Source organism: Hemibagrus wyckioides, unplaced genomic scaffold (assembly GCF_019097595.1).
Source record: "Hemibagrus wyckioides isolate EC202008001 unplaced genomic scaffold, SWU_Hwy_1.0 Contig2, whole genome shotgun sequence".
NCBI lineage: Eukaryota > Metazoa > Chordata > Actinopteri > Siluriformes > Bagridae > Hemibagrus > Hemibagrus wyckioides.
Window position 1 is genome coordinate 1,140,573 of NW_026690780.1, and position 18,042 is coordinate 1,158,614.

The 18,042-nt window shown below is 37.8% G+C and overlaps 3 non-coding genes across 3 annotated transcripts; 2 read left to right on the forward strand and 1 right to left on the reverse strand.

Moving 5' to 3' along the window:
- The first annotated feature begins 6,463 nt into the window (after positions 1-6,463).
- Positions 6,464-6,545, forward strand: trnal-uag (transfer RNA leucine (anticodon UAG)). Its single transcript has one exon. It is a non-coding gene; the product is annotated as a tRNA-Leu (tRNA).
- Positions 6,546-6,867: 322 nt separating this feature from the next.
- On the forward strand, positions 6,868-6,949 carry trnas-gcu (transfer RNA serine (anticodon GCU)). Its single transcript has one exon. It is a non-coding gene; the product is annotated as a tRNA-Ser (tRNA).
- Positions 6,950-10,018: 3,069 nt separating this feature from the next.
- trnap-ugg (transfer RNA proline (anticodon UGG)) lies at positions 10,019-10,090 on the reverse strand. Its single transcript has one exon. It is a non-coding gene; the product is annotated as a tRNA-Pro (tRNA).
- Positions 10,091-18,042: the final 7,952 nt, after the last annotated feature.

An 18,042-nucleotide genomic window follows, 5' to 3' on the forward strand; every position in this document is an offset into this window, starting at 1 on the left:
CAGCTCTTCTCTTGGCACCCTGTCATACGCTTTCTCCAAGTCTACAAACACACAGTGCAAAGGAGAATCTTTTTCTCTGTTAGCTTTGCTATCACTCTGTCCTTCTTCTCTCTCAGCTCTTTTTCCTGCTTTCACCAAAAGAGCCTGAGCAGCATCTACCAACATAATATAAAGAAAGCATTTCCACAGAATGAATGAATCATGTGTAGTACATTGTCTACAGTCTAGTTGGGTTTCCTGTCACTGTGTGCACCAGAGTAGTACAGTTTAGAGTCTGTCACTGCTGCAGAGGAGATGAACAGATCCACTTTTGTCAAACTTAATGAACAATCATGGATGATGTTGTATGGCTGGTGTTACATGTTCACTAGCTTCATTAATTAGCATCAGAGGCTTTGGTCATTATGCAGGTTTCTGTTAATAGGTTTGCTAGGATTTACTAGGTTTTTGTTTGCTATGAGACACATTGCATGATCACACCAACTATACCTTATAAATAATATAAACAGCTGCTTACTGTCCTAATAAATGATCATTAACTCAGAATTTATTTTTATTAACTGCTCTATCCTGGTCACATGTCCACAACTGTCTATATAAACCTACATTCATTCATTGATCTTCAGTAACTGCTTTATCCTGGTCAGGGTTGCAGTGGATCTGGAGCTTCTCCCAGCAACACTAGTCATGAAGCAGGAATACAAATTACAATGGACTACACTGGGTTGAGGGTTGTTTATTAATTTAATTACACAATGTATAGACCAGCAACATCTAGCATCTGAAACATGTATATTTGTGAGTTTACCATGAATATTGTGTAGTTGCTGTGTTAATCCCTCATCATTCTTTTTTCCTCAGCTATTTTCTCCAGCTGTAAATGTTATTACAAAAGTTGTTTGTTTCTGTGGTTTACCAAAAAGTTGATAAAGTGAGTCTCTTTGATCTTGTGGTTTTATAAACGTCATATATGCCATTTACAGTTTTTGTAAAGCCTTTCAGTAACTCTGTATTACAGTGCTACTACTTCAAGAGCACAATGATAGAGTGCAGAATCTGAGAGCTTTAGACCCCTGATAGTAAGTTCAGTAGAGTCTCTGCTGGTTTTCGACTCTAATCGATGATCATCAGGAGTGCTCTGGTCAGATCTTGACCTTGCGCCTTTATACAGTAAAAACTGTGGTGCGCTGTTAGGATATTGTTTGTACCAGTAAAGATCAATGTCATTGCTGCTTGACTCATATGAACATTTCAGAGTAACAGTCTCTGTTTCTTTCCTGACAATGTTGGCATCTTCATCTGCTGGTCCAATTTTATCAGCAAAACTGCCTGGTGTAAAAAAAAAAAAAATACAAAAAAATATATCAGTGAAATATTTTTCTTAAACCAAATATTGACTTAAGATATCAAGAAATGACTGGATGAATAACAAAAAACATGGTTATTAATTAATGCAACTCATTAAATATGATTGTAAGAATTAAAACTTTTGATAAACTGATGAAATGAATGACCTGTAACTAGAGTGAGAATCAGTGGTATGTATCTCACTATGTACAGTAAGTTGTATAGTTGATCCATTTCTGAACACAGCTCTGTGAGGATTCTGTATAATAGTGCTGTATGTGCTGAACTTTACACGTCTCTAGAAGGCCACACCCAGGAAGTGATGCTGTTGGAGCATAATTTTACACAGATCATCACTTCACAGTATCAGTGACAGTGAACTGAGTCACTAATACAACACAGAACTATTCCACTGTTGCTGATCAACGTTTTGTGTGATTTGTTTTGGATATTTTTGGATGTTTTATTTACCTTTTGCTCTCTTTTTGATCTTTTGTCTATTTCTGCACCTTAGTTTATTAGTTATTCCCCCTGATAAATCCAGGATTTACTTACAGTAAATAAAGTAATTAAAGTTATTTAATTACACATTAAATTAGTGGTGTCTGCATCTACATCTGGAACCAATATTCCATTTAACTCCAAACTAGTTTCTATAGAAAACAAACATAACATTTAAAACTAATCCATTTGACAGTCATGTTGTTTGCATGTATTTTTCAGATTCCATCTAGAATAAACCAAATAAATCAAATGTAGCATTAATATTCTAACTTTAATGGTACAAGAATGTCCAGAACAGAGCGTTTACTGGGTTTCTGATCCACAGTGTCCACTGGTTCCATGCAATAATAACCAGTTACACAACAAACTAGCTGTATGAGGAGTTGTTAGTGAAGTGCAATTTGGGCTTTATTCTACAAACAATACAACATTAGTTAACCTCTAATATTGTGTCCATTAAAATATTACATTTGATGGTTAAATGATGGTTAATGTGAAAGGATGATGATGAAGTGAATGTAAAAGTGTAAATATCTCCATCTTGTGAGAAAAGCATGACTCTTAAGTTGGTAAAAGGAAAAGAAGAGTAAAGCTCAGTGTAATCACTGCTTGACTCGTATGAACATTTTAGAATAACAGAGTCTGTATCTTTTCTGACAATGTTGGCGTCTTCATCGGTCAGCCCAATTTAATCTGCTAAACTGCCCATTATAAAGAAGAATATAAATAAACTATTTAGTAGAATAACAAGTAAACTCTATGTCACAATTGTTTACTGTGAAAAGTAGCAACATCATCTCAGAGAATGTGAGCAGGTTGTGTGGTGCTCTAGTTCTAGACCCACAATAAGATAAGAGACTGCGCCATCTTGTGTTCACTGAAGAGAAAAACATAACACACTAATAAATAGTTTTATAATTTAGCAATTTAAAATCTCTCTCTCTCTCTCTCTCTTTCACACACACACACACACATTTTCATGAACACACCCCTATTACACCAATAAACTTATCACATGCAATTACAATTGTGTAGTATGAAAGGTTCAGTGACAACAGCCTATGCAGGATTATAAAGTAAATAAAAGATTTAAACATTGCTTGGTGAAATATGTTTATGGCTTGTTAAAGTTGGGCTGTCAAAATACATAATACTTAAAATTAGTAATTGTTCTTTATTATAACAATGACACAACACCACACTACAAGAAAACACTTTAAGCAGAAGGATTTTAACAGTGTGATAGCACAGTGACACAGCAGGTAGTGTTGCTGCATCACAGCTTCAGGATCCCCAGTTTGATGATGTGTTCAGGTTACTGTCAGTTTGTGTGCAGTTTTGCATCACCTCCAAAAAACATGACAGTAATAAATTTACTAATATATTCACTATGTGTAAATAAGTATGTGAAAGGGTTTGTGTATGGAGCTCTGCAAAGGACTGACATCCCATTCAGGGTGTTTCCTACCTCATGTGTGGGACAAACTCCACATCAACCATGACCCTGATCAGTAGAGAGAAAGAGAGAATCCCCCAAAAGGACATGTAACTTTCTCTAAAGCATTGGCAAAACTTCTTTCAATATAACAAAACTGTGTGAAAGTCTTTGTACAGTGCAGCTGGATTTCCTGTCACTGTGGGCCTCAGAGCACAGTAGTATAGAGGAGAGTCTGATACAGCAGCAGAGGAGATGATCAGATCCACTTGTATAGTTTTATCATCAACTTTAGCAGACATTCTTGGGTCAGTGTTGGAAATTAGATTTCCTTTTTGGTCAACAATAAGAAGGAACTCAGGTGTAGATTTTGGATATTGTCTGTACCAGTACAGGTAGTCTGATGTACGACTTGTTTTGTATTTGCAGGACAGAGTAACATCATCACCTTCATCTACAGCTTCAGGAGTGATATCTGGTTCTATTGAATCTGCCATGGAGTCACCTGTCATAGAGAAGAGAACATAATGTTTTTAAACTTTTAATAATCAACAGGAAATACTTAAGTCAGACCCACACTCTGCATTTTCACACTGCATCACCACACAGACTAATATTTAATATAATATAGTTAATATTTCTGTAATAACAAAAAGTCAATGTTAACTCACCTAGTGAAAGCCACAGATACATGAATATAACAGTGAACATGATGACTGGTCTTAGCTCAGTGAAAATAGTGGAGATCTTTCTGTAATCTAATATGTTAACACCATAAAGCTTCAAAATTGCTCCACCCCACAGCATCACATGACAGTGTCACCAATGTTGTTGTCAGATTGTTGATTCTTACTGAAACATCCTGGCTTTACATTCAGCCTCATATGGGAAACCTGTCCAGAGGACATTTAAGTAAACACATACTGAAAGCAGGAAATTAATGTATTTATGTTATTTTACATATGTTAGTGATATCTCTAAATTAGAGAAAGTTTGTGTAAACACCAGCAGCAGATAAATGTTAGAAACACTAAGTGGAAGAGAATATGATTTATTTAAGAATGAGGAAGAAATGAGTATTTTCCCTTGGTAATTAAGGTTGAATTAATCCCTTATTTCTCAGCTCTAACAGTTAAATCTGAAAATAAAACTTTCCTGTATTCACAATAGCATCAGAAGAAGAGAAAGAAGAATAAAGGCACATTCACATATAAGTTTCTAGTTTTTAATGTTTCTGACACAGCAGGTGTCAAAGAAATGACATTAGATGATTATTTATTCTTATGACAGTTTAGTGTTAAGTGGACAGTTGTGTTGTTTAATCAGAATGATATCTCTGAAATTATCTTAGGCACTAAGAGTAACCAGGGCAGGGGTTAGGATATTATATCAGCAGTATGTATGATAGAAGAACAAGTATACTCTATGTCTCAGAGAATGTGAGCAGGTTGTGTGGTGCTCTGGTTCTAGACCAACATTAAGATAAGTGACTGCGCCATCTTGTGTTCACTGAAGAGAAAAACCTTAACACCAAAAAAAATTGTTTTTGAACTTACCAAATATGTGCAGAAATATAATTGAAAAAAAAAATTGTTTCTCTCTCTCTCTCTCTCTTTCACACACACACACACACACACACACACACACACACACACACACACACACACAGCCATTTGCTCACCCATTCACACCTAGGGGCAATTTAACATTATCAATCAATCTACTTAGACTAGCTTTATTTAGATATTACTTCAAACTTGTTGCAAAATATACACTAATAATATTAAAAATTAGATGATTTTTCAGTAAGTGGCAATATACAGTATCTCACAAAAGTGAGTACACCCCTCACATTTTTGTAAATATATGGCAACCTGTAGCTCTGGTGAACTCCATGCCCAAGAGGGTTAAGGCAGTGCTGGTAAATAATGGTGGCCACACAAAATATTGACACTTTGGGCCCAATTTGGACATTTCCACTTACGGGTGTATTCACTTTTGTTGCCAACGGTTTAGACATTAATGGCTGTGTGTTGAGTTATTTTGAGGGGACAGCAAATTTACACTGTTATACAGGCTGTACACTCACTACTTTACATTGTAGCAGAGTGTCGTTTCTTCAGTGTTGTCACATGAAATGATATAATAAAATATTTACAAAACCGTGAGGGGTGTACTTACTTTTGTGAGATACTGTATGTCCATGTGTCCATACAGCCATAAAACATCAGGCATGTGTGGCTTGGGGTGCAGTCAGAATTCTAATTCATCCCAAAGTGTTGAGTGGGTTTGAGTTCAGGGCTGTGTGCAGGTAACTCATTTTATTCCACACCAAACTTGTAATAAACATCTTCATTGAGCTGGAACATGTTTTTGTAAGAATATAAAAACATCCTATACAATTGTGCAGCAGTTTGGAGAATGCCCACATACTGGTGTGATGGTTAGGTGTCCACAAATATAGCCATATTGTACATATTCAGGACTTTGTTAGAATTAGTATTGTTGTAATAATGTTGTAATAACTGGTTGTGCATGTCAATAAAGAAACATATGTAAAAATATGTTAATATAAATACTGAACCCTTCTCAATATCTCAGTACCTCAGGTTATGGACTCTCCTTTCATACATATGCATACTTGTACCCTTTTTTAAAGGGCTACTGCAATATAAGCAGAACATTCATAAAGCTGCAACAAAATGTTCCCAGTTATATATTTGCTTGAAATCTAATTTGTGCAAAGCCAATATTAAGTTATAACTTGTACTCAATTCACAGACAGATTAAAGTGCACAGTAGAATTGCACATTTTATTAGGTAGAATGTGTGTGTGTGTGTTCAGTGATTGTTTGCAGTCCGAATGGCCCAGGGGAAGAAGCTGTTTGTAAGTCTGGTGGTGTGAGACTTTGTTGACCTGAAGTGCCTCCCAGATGGCAACAGGTCAAACAAGTGATGAGCAGGATGTGAGGAGTCTCCTGTGATGGCCTTGATTTTGCTGAGGCAGCAGGACCTGGACATGTCATCCAGGGAGGGCAGAGGGCAGCCGATGATTTTTTGAGCTGTTTTTCACCCTCTGCACAGTTTGTCTGTCCTCATCTGTGCAGCCTGTGTACCACACACCCAGACAGTATGTCAGTGTGCTCTCCACAGAGGTTTATAAGTACTGAGCCCTCGGGTAGTGTGGCCGAGTGGTCTAAGGCGCTGGATTTAGGCTCCAGTCTCTTCGGAGGCGTGGGTTCAAATCCCACCGCTGCCAGCTGAGCCTTTTCAAGGCAGTGGTTGTGGGCTCTGGCACCACAAAGGCTTTACAGGGGTTGTGGCTCCTGTGCCTTCTGCAAATGTGCTTAAGAGTTGCCATTAGCTGGCTGTCTGGCTTCAAAAAAAAAAATGAGCTCACACTGTACCGGAGCCCCCAGACCCAGGTGCTGAAATAGCTCCCCGGGTTTGGCAACTGGTGTCAACGCCGGCTGCTCAGTTTCACACCTTGCTTTTTCAAACAGCAAGTCCAAACAACCACTCCTCTACGGAATTGTTGCGGTCTCTGTGGACATTTGGTCGTGGGTGCCACAACTGCACCTGACGAGGTGGCCGAGTGGTTAAGGCGATGGACTGCTAATCCATTGTGCTCTGCACGCGTGGGTTCGAATCCCATCCTCGTCGCTTGTGTGCCCTTTAACCTCCTCTTTACCACAACTCTTGCACGCGCAATGCATCTGAGTGCTAGAGGGGATCAAGAAAAGCTAGCCCTGGGTCTAGGTGTTTCGCAACGGTGGGCTGTATTTCCATGTTGGTTGGACACAGATGCTGTAAGGCTGACGGGTCGCCACTGGAGATCCATGCAGATCAATGCAGTGCACAGTCCCGAAGTCAGCGGCCCAGATCGTGCGCCTTTATATATCTCATCAAAACCAGATGAAATATCTAATTGGTCTAGATTAACTGAGTGTGTTAAAGATATTAGAAATTGGATGGCCGAAAATTTCCTATTATTAAACTCTGACAAAACGGAGATATTACTTATTGGCCCAAAAACTAGTACACAGAAGCTCTCACAATTCAGCTTGCACCTAGAAGGATGCACTGTTACTACTAGCTCAACAGTGAAAGACCTGGGTGTAATATTAGACAGCAACTTATCCTTTGAAAACCATATTTACAATATCACAAAAACAGCCTTCTTCCATCTTAGAAATATTGCCAAGCTTAGGAACATTTTATCTGTATCTGATGCAGAAAAGCTAGTTCATGCATTCATGACCTCCAGACTGGACTACTGTAATGCATTACTAGGTGGTTGTCCTGCATCTTCAATAAACAAGCTACAGTTAGTCCAGAATGCAGCCGCCAGAGTTCTTAACAGATCAAGAAAATATGATCATATAACCCCAATATTATCATCCCTGCACTGGCTACCTGTTAAGTTTAGAATTGACTATAAACTAGCTCTACTCTCATACAAGGCTCTAAATGGTTTAGCTCCCACCTATCTATCCAGTCTTCTAACACATTACAATCCACCACGCTCTTTAAGATCACAAAATTCTGGACTTCTAGTAGTTCCCAGAATATCAAAGTCCACAAAAGGAGGTAGAGCGTTTTCGTATTTAGCTCCAAAACTCTGGAATAGTCTTCCTGACTGTGTTCGGGGCTCAGACACAGTCACCCAGTTTAAAAGTAGACTAAAGACTTATCTCTTTAGCCAGGCATACATCTAACACTTCCCATAACCTTGCACGCCAGTACATCTGATTAAATGCACATTCAGCTAGTACTGCTAATATTATGAACAGCAGCTACGCTAATGCTGTTCCATTGTTTCCTTTCTTCTACCCATCCCGAGGCATACAGAGACTGTGCCGGCTCCAGTGGCATCCGGAGATGGACCAGCTCCAGCTGGGTTCTGCTTGTGAGGATTGGAATATTCAAGCAGTGCCATGGACAACAACCTCCTTATTGATTCACATAACACTATACACATGCTGTATCTACATCACACAATTGTCACACAAATGAGGATGGGTTCCCTTTTGAGTCTGGTTCCTCTCAAGGTTTCTTCCTCATACCATCTAAGGGAGTTTTTCCTTGCCACAGTCGCCTCAGTCACCTCAGGCTTGCTCACTTGGGATAACATCTAGGACTGTTTATCTGTTTGTCTGTTCATATGTTTGTTGTTTTTTGATGTGGTTTCTCATGTAAAGCTGCTTTGAGACAATGCTCTTTGTTAAAAGCGCTATACAAATAAAATTGAATTGAATTGAATTTATTGCAACAGACTGGGATGCAAGTTCATATCAGCAAACCTTGTCAACAAGAGCCTAAGCCTTTCAAACCTTTCCTGGGTTTGGATCTTGAATCACGTCTGGTAATGGAAGCATGCGTGGTACAACCATTGTGACCGCCTGCCAGAGTGCCTCTCTTTCCCGACCTGGCAGGCCTCCCTTGACCACAGCCCCACAACCCTCCAAGTGCATGGGTAGCGTCGCCAAAAAAAAACATGGTTATTAATTAATGTAATTAATTAACTGATTAAATATGATTGTGATAGTTAAAACTATTGATAAACTGATGAAAATGAATTACCTGTAACTACAGTGAGAATCAGTGGTATGTATCTCACTATGTACAGTAAGTTGTATAGTTGATCCATTTCTGAACACAGCTCTGTGAGGATTCTGTATAATAGTGCTGTATGTGCTGAACTTTACACGTCTCTAGAAGGACACACCCAGGAAGTGATGCAGTTTTAGTGTTATTTTGGACAGATCACTTCACACAGTGTCAGTGACAGAAATCTAGAGTCATTATGGCTGGTGTTGTATTTCAAGATTCATCATCTATACAATACTATAAGCCTTTATCTGTTTGTGTGGTTTTTAAATTATTTGTACATTTATAAATAATTATGATAATTTGCTGTGGAAAATCATAGGAAACTGATCCAGATTTAAACAAAATCTCTCATAAGTAAATTTGCTGTGTCTATAACCAAAAGGTAAATAAATTCAGTTCAATTCAATTCAGTTCACTTCATTTTTATTTGTACATCACTTTTAACAATGGACATTGTCTCAAAGCAGCTTTACAGAAATACAGAAATTCAGAATAGAAATTACAAAGTTGAAAATTAACTTTACCCCTAATGAGCAACTCTGAGGCAACAGCAGCAAGAAAAAACTCTGTGAGACGATATGAGGAAGACTCAAATGTGAACCCATCCTCATCTGGGTGATACCAGAGAGTGTGATTATGAATAAATTACCTTCTAATTGTATATTATCAAACATTAAAAGCAGCAGAGGAGATGATCAGATCCACTTGTTTAGTTTTATCATCAACTTTAGCAGACAGACGTGGTGGCATAGGGATTTACCTTTTACCCTCCTTTCTGAAAAGATCAATGATAACTTACCTAATGAAAGCCACAGACACATGAATATAACAGTGAACATGATGAATGGTGTTAGTAAAATGACAATATTCTGAGGTCTTTCTGTACTCTATTATATTAATATTTCAGAGGTTCATGTCTCCACAAAGTGTGACACTCTCCATCCCGCTCCCTGTATTCCAGAGATAGGCTCCAGGTTGGAGCTTTAATTTTCAGAGGTAATTACAGTGGGATTTGAACCTCCTTGGACCTCTGGAGAAACAAGCTTCCAAGCGAGAACCAAGCCGGCAGTGCAAGTTTCCATTAGTTTTATCCCACCCACTCTCTTCCATGTAAAACCAGGGCTCGTCCGGGATTTGAACCCGGGACCTCTCGCACCCAAAGCGAGAATCATACCCCTAGACCAACGAGCCAGGTCATCCCCGTTCAGCTTGCTGTGTGCCAATGGAGGTTCACTGTACTCTGTAACTGTATGACCTTCCAGTTCATATGGACTGGGGTCCGAGTAAAAGGAACTCGGTTACACAAAGTCAAGTTAACAATAAAGCGAGGCTCCTGTGGGATTCGAACCTTTTTGGAATGCAGATGCTAAGTGTGAACCAAGTAAGCAGCTCTTGCCATTGGGCCAAATATGTCATTAATCTCGGTGGACATGAAGATCAAAATCAATTCTTGTAGAACAAGCTTGCTTTAGTGTCAGGTGGAGGTTTCAGTTTAGGTCAAGTTTACAGGATTGTAGCTTCTTTGCTGGAAACTGTACTGTTGCTCCAGTATAGCTTGGTGAATATTATGAGGCTTCAAGTAGTTTCTGTGATATTTGCAGTAAGTTTAAAAATGATTCCAGTTGGTAATAAAATTGAATTAGCTGGTTGCTAAAGAAACTCAGGTGGCTGGTGGGGTATGGTTTGGTAACTGTGACAAGGTCTCATCTGTTCGATAGGGTGACACTAGGAAGCTGTAATGTTGTCCCATGTGGTTGCTATGGATTTTAAAAAAATATTTTAGTATGATTTATGTCATTTACAGGGTTGTTACTGTAGTCTTAGATTTCTGTTCTTGGTGAACAGGAATGAAACCCCATGTGGTCTTTAGCTGTTGTAGCTCATCTACCTCAAGAATTGATTATGGGGCACTATTTCAGTAGAGCTTATTTATTTCCTGATTGTGTGATGGAAACTGTGTTTGTATTTTCCACAATTCTTATTCTTAGTTATACATACTTTCAGGTATCCTGTAATTCTCAAAAATATATTAAAGACCCTGCAAAGACACACATGATGAACACATTAAATAGCATGCTCAGTAAAACAAACAAACAAACAAGCAAACAAACAAACAAATAAATTAAAAAAAAAAAAAAGTCAAATCAGCTGCTTGTCAAAAAAGTTTACAATATCCAAATTTTCCAGCATGTGATCTTTACACTGTCATTAAGTAAATAAACCATCACACCTGCCACTATTGTTTATGAGAACTGCACTTAATACTGCAGAGGGAGTGAACATGTGGCTTCTTCAAACACACACCTAACTTTTCTATCAGTATTTGGATTCACTTAGAATGTTTTGTCTATTGAATTCAAATAAAGTATTCATATATGGTTATATACATATATTTCTACTGGATCAATAACTCTTTCATGTTTGAGGTCTCTGTAGATTTTTGGACAGTGAAGTTGACTTTCCTGTCACTGTGGGCTGCAAGGCGCAGTAGTACAGTGCAGAGTCTGATACTGAAGCAGGCGAGATCTCCAAATCCACACGCTTCAGACTCTTATGAACTTTAGCAGACAAATGAGGATGAGGAGTATCACCTGTCTGATTCCCTCCCGATTCCGTCAACAGAACGAGGAATTCTGGTGCTGCATTGGAATATTGTCCATACCACTGTAGATTGTTCATAGAAACAGTGTATTTATAATCACAGGAGAGTGTAACTGCTTGCTCCTCTTTACCATAGACAGCAGAAGATGTTGGAGTAATGCTGTCCTGTGTGCTCTCACCTGAAGAGGACATTTATTTCAGAATATTATCATTTTATATTATACAGTATACATACAGTACATGCTTACAATCTAAAACACTCACACATGGAAACATTTCTTTACTAGTTATAAAACATTTAAACATGATATATGGGGATATATAAAATATAAGCTTACCTATGAACATGGTAAAAAAACAGAAACATACAGAAAACCATCATGTTTTAATTTCCTCTGTTCTTCTGAAAGTTTCCTTTTTATGTTATTGTAAATGTCAAGTTTCCTTCTACTCTGTCTTCAGTGAAGCATCTAAGCATTTCTTGTGTACAAAGCCTCAACTGTAGCTTCCCTCTGTTTTAACCAATCAGAGTGCAGGATGTGCCACATTATGTAAAATACACACACATGTTCTAAAAGAATTTAATGAGCAAAAGATTCATATATTTAGTTCCTGTATTTCCTATTTCTATGAACTTAAACCTTTTCTAATCTACAAAATATATTGTTGCAATTACAAACAATTCTTATTGTGAAATTAAATTCTTCAGCAGATTTATAGTACACCCTTAAAGTCTAAACAAAACACCAGAGGTACTGTAGTGATTGATAGGATTTTAAAAAATTCCACATAAAATTATAACAATATAAAACCCCTAACAAGGTGCTGTTTGAGAGCATGTGCACAAATACAAAAGCATCTTGTATTAAGCTCAAGATTCTGCAGTAATTCAAGTGTTTCAGTCGGACTGCACTCCACACACCATGTATCTGTGCTGAAGCTTTGTTCAGGTTTAATGTTCATGGCTAATTTAACACTCCACATGGTTCTGTTGTGTCCAGGTCCAATCAGGTTCAGTTCTAGAGTATTTTCATGTCATGTACTGCCATCTGCAGGAGCTGAATTTAAATAGACATATACATTGTTTACATCAAGAACCATCAATATATTTTAAAACAAAAGTATTGCTCACCACGCTGGGAATAGTTCACAGTTTCAATTCACAGATTCATTTGGAATCATTACAGCATTTCAGCATATCAGAACACAAGAATAACCCGTCTTTTTCTTTTTTATCTGTATTTCTGACATTAACCTAGACAAAAACAAGTCCTCAGATTCAGCATCCTTAAAGAGACAAATTTACTGGTGTGCTTGTGATTATTGTCCTTTAATATGACCCAGTTTCAGCACAACATAAGCTCATGGACAGTCTTACATTTGTCTCAAGAATATTCTAATATAAAGTGGAGATCATCAATGTCCAAATGATTAAAAGTTTTCTAGAGCCTGTGGCTGCAAAACAACCGAATCCTCACCCCTCCACCAACATGACACTTGGTATGAGGTGTTTGTTGTGATAAACTCTGTTTGACCTTCACCAAACATGAAACTATGAATAATGATTAACCATCAGTCCAAAAAAATATTGTTCCCAAATTTGTTAAGATGCTGCCATGTTTTTTTGGAGAGAAAGGGTTTCTTCCTCTCACCTCCTCCATGAAAGCCATATGTGGAGGCAGGACTGAGGTGGAGCACAGGTTTGTGAATGGAAGGTGGTGCAGGGAAGAGTAAGTGCTGTTTCCACAGGTCAGGGTCGTAACACTTAAGACCTGGGAAATGCAACTGTGAATGGATTTTTGCTGATCCATTTAAAATTTGGCAGACATTGTACATCCATTTAACTGAAAATACAAATGTTAATACACAATTTCCATTTTCATTTCATTTTCACTCAATCTTGATGAATTTCATTATGATCAATAAAAGGAAAGCAAATTTGACTAACACTTTCCTTATTCATCCATTTTAACTTGTAACTATACAATGGAATTATGGTCTGGAGTGCTCACATTTTGTTCTGGATCTTAGTTCACATTTGGTAAAGTAACATACATTTATACACACAGGTATAATAAACACATGAAAGAATAAATAAATGAATGAATGGAAAATAAATTACAGGATATATAATTAAAGGATATTGTTTGTACCAATAAAGCAGAATGTGCAATTCTGGTCCTAAAGTCCTGGGATCGTTGTGCAGACCTGTCAAGGGGAAAAAGAAGAGAGATATTTTAAAATGTGACAATTGAAATGTTACAAAATCAATTTATACTCATCTGTGGAGCGCTTGAGCAATGTAGGGACAAAATATGAACTGTAACAAAGTATGGAATGGGAACTTGTGCAATAAATTGTGTGTTTGTGTGTGTGTGTTGTGTTGGTGGGTACTGGGAAGGTGTAGAAGTAAGGGAAGGACATTGCCAAGAGCCTCTCCAAAGTCTTCACCATCTTCTTCTCGACATGCTGCCTGAGGAGATGCCTAACCGTGCTGGCTAAAGCTGGAGGGTCGGTGTAGAGCTCCAGGGGCTGAGAGAACAGTACCACAAAAAGGCCTGTAAGCTGATCCTATCAACAAATGACACAAACACAAATCCAGTGTAATGTCACTGTCTTAGAGATACAATGCTGACCATTTGTGTATCGTGGCATCAGAAGATATTTGAACACTTACAATAAGCACTGTGAAGTAGATCTTTGCTCCAGGCTCCCAAACGTCTACATCCCACTTGATGAGCGCAAGCAGGCGCTCCGAGAGTCCTCCCTGAAGCTTTAGGAAAGGGAGACGACAAGCTCCGTTAATGTCAGGGTTTAAAATATGGGAAAACAAAATGAAATAAAATAGATCCTGTTCTCAAACTACATTCAAGCATCGCTTTTTAATCTCCCGATAAGACGCTTACTGGCTGAGGCGTTAAGCCCTTCGTGAAGTATCCGCAGAGAAGCAGCTCGTAAAACACGTCCACGAGGTTGTAGTGGTAGGCCTGCAGAGAGCAGAAAAGTTACAAAAAGAAATTAACTTTACATAATGGAGTCCTAATGGAGTTCTCTATTATCAAAGTCTTTCAGATTTAAACAGCTGTCATGTTACACAGGCATTCAAAAGCTTACACAGGACCCGGAGAGCTCTGCTTTGATGGAGTCCCGATGAGAAGGAGTCCTCAGGAACAGAATCGGAGCCACGGAGGCCAGCTGTACGCCAACTGCATCCTGTTAAAACGTAAAAAACAAAAAAATCTCTATAATTCACTTATGGTGTTCTAGATGGCGACTTAATTTACACCTTAACACGAAGCAGGATGTAAGCCTAAACATGTCCTGTTCTCCAAAAAAGATGATGTACTGTACATTTCCTCCCGCCGCCCCATCATAAGTGCTTCTTCTCATCGCAGTTTCATAATAACACATCTAACATTCTGTCACGTTCCTTACAGTAAAAACAGCTTGAGTAAAATAAAGGAAAGGTTTGTTTACCGGTTAAAAGGTTTGCATTACTCATTACGATATTTATCTTAATGATGCTACCAAGTTAATTATCCAGGCTTGCTAACAGTGTAGATAAACCAGTGTTTTTTTCACCCACACCCAGAAATAGAGGATTTAGATTTTTTATTTTTTTTTTAAAAAGGGAGAAGTAAAAAAACAAAATTTCCTTTTTAACGCTGAAATGTTAATAAACCTGTGAGTTTGTAAGCTAGTTAAGCTGAGAATAAACAGACAAATATTAGCATTAATTAGCATTAGCTTGTGTAAATTCACCGTACATGGTGACTGATTAAAGTCTCAAAAACCTCCTGTCCCAGTCCATCATCCGAAATCTATCTAAATATTATACGGAATAATTATTAAAACCTTCACCCGAGTTCAGCAAGCTTTACACTCTATATGATATTGTGTAAATGAAATGATTAGCGAGGTTCGCTAGCTAGATAACATAGCTTGGTTCAGGAGTTTAGCATTAGCACCAGTAGGCAAGTTTGCTAGCAGGCTAACTAAATATTATATTTACATCAACTGACCCAAACAATTGTGTAATAATTACAACAAACAGACAAGCTCTCTCAGTAGATAACATTAATCTATAATTTATTATTTACACTAGCTAGCAAGCTGCCCAATCACAAGACTTAGCATGTTTAGGTTTTAAACAGTAGCCAGGGTTCTTAAAGGTGTCCTACTACTGGGGTAAATATTACATTGTATTGTATATTATGTTATATTATATTGTATATTTATTGTTTATTGTATATTTATTGTAAAATCAGTGTGACATTAAAGGATAAAGATCGTCCTACCGTGAGGGGCTGAGTGTTGTCAGAAGGAGCTCTTTCTCCCCGCAGGACGCGGTAACCATAGTAACCAGTGATTTCCGGATTGGACCTAAGATTTCCAGCCCAGCTACAGCTTAAAACCCGTCCATTTAAAAATGAAATAAAATAAAATAGCAGCCCCAAATGCATACTGTGATAACTAATACATTAACAAACAGAAAACCCAAAACAAATGGGTAAGTGCAAAGGGCACTATTTACACACACACACACACACACACACACACTGACAGACCCGCAGCACAGGCGATCTCACCCAGTGTCCAGCTCTTCAAGTCCTGCAGAAGGCTATTGAATCTGTCACCTGTCATAGAGAAGAGAACACAATGTTTTTAACCTTTAAATAATCAACAGGAAATACTTTAGTCTGACCTCCTCTGCATTTTCACACTGCATCACCACACAGACTAATATTTAATATAATATAGTTAATATTTCTGTAATAATAAAAAGTCAATGTTAACTCACCTAGTGAAAGCCACAGATACATGAATATAACAGTGAACATGATGACTGGTCTTAGCTCAGTGAAAATAGTGGAGATCTTTCTGTAATCTAATATGTTAACACCATAAAGCTTCAAAATTGCTCCACCCCACAGCATCACATGACAGTGTCACCAATGTTGTTGTCAGATTGTTGATTCTTACTGAAACATCCTGGCTTTACATTCAGCCTCATATGGGAAACCTGTCCAGAGGACATTTAAGCAAACACATACTGAAAGCAGGAGTTCAGGTTACTGTCAGTTTGTGTGCAGTTTTACATCACCTCCAAAAACATGACAGTAGGACATTTTTCTAGGAGAAATAATGCTTTTGTGTGAATGAGTGTGTGAAATGGTAACTATATGGTTTGTATATGGAGCTCTGCAAAGGGTGTTTTCCTACCTCATGTGAACAAAGTTCATACCATATCAACCATGACCCTGACAGAATCCCCCAAAAGGACATGTAACTTTCACTAAAGCATTGGAAGAGCTGCTTTCAATATAACAAAACTGTGTGAAAGTTTTTGTACAGTGCAGCTGGATTTCCTGTCACTGTGGGCTGCAGAGCACAGTAGTATAGAGCAGAGTCTGATACAGCAGCAGAGGAGATGATCAGATCCACTTTCTCATTCGTTTTATCTTGCTCTTTTTTAAGTTTTATGGACAATCGTGGATGAGGTGGTTGAGCCTCAGTGACATATTCACTTCTTTCATCAATCAGCAGCAGAAACTCAGGTCTTGATCCAGGTTTTTGTCGATACCAGTGGAGACTGTCAACTGATCCAGTATATGTGCAGGACAGTGAGATGTTGCTGCCTTCCATTGAAAATACATTGGTTTGTTCTGGTTTAATGTTATTGTCAGCAGCCTCTGCTATAAAAACATTACAACAATATTGTGATATTTTAATCATAAATGACACATTTCACATGGAAAATTGTGTCTTCTTATTTAGAAAAAATAATATTTTGTGTGCAGTGTATATGACTTACCAACATCAGCAAGAGTGAAAAACACCACGAAGAGGAACAACATTGTTTTCCTGAGTGTTTCGTTCAAACCTCTAGCTTTAGAAATGAATGTCAGTGTTACTATTTGATGTACATCTCCACCTCTAGCTCCACCTACTTGTATTTATGTATATTCATGATAACTGTTCTATACTGTATACTGTTTATATAAATCTGTAGAAATGTTTTTGTATTAATAAAACAATGTGGTCCTAAGCCATGGATTCACTCGTACCATTTACCTGTGATATTTTGACATTGTTAGTTACATCACTTGTTTTTGGGTCTCTCTCTCTCTCTCTCTCTCTCTCTCATTAATAAAATAAGAATCTTTTAATGGATGGACATTCAGGAATTGTTATAATATGTAATGAAGTCCTTTCTTTAGTAGTTGGTGTTTGTGACTGCACTGTGTGACCCTGGTTTTGTTGGTGTGTAAACTAAACCCATCACTGGGTCACACGGTTATCACAGTGTCTTTTATATTGTGTTACTTTCCATTAGTAATTTTACAGATTGTTCTATTGCCTCATTGTTCTGTAAAATTCTATTTAAGACAGTTTTACTGGATTAAATGTACTTAGCAGTGGTATTTATTGGTTTTGTTTGTAGAAATTTGTTTTGTTTATTTACCTTCCTCTGTGTGTCATTTGTACAGCAGAAGGTGGCTTATTGTTAGAACCATTAAAAGAATAAGGTTTATTTGAGA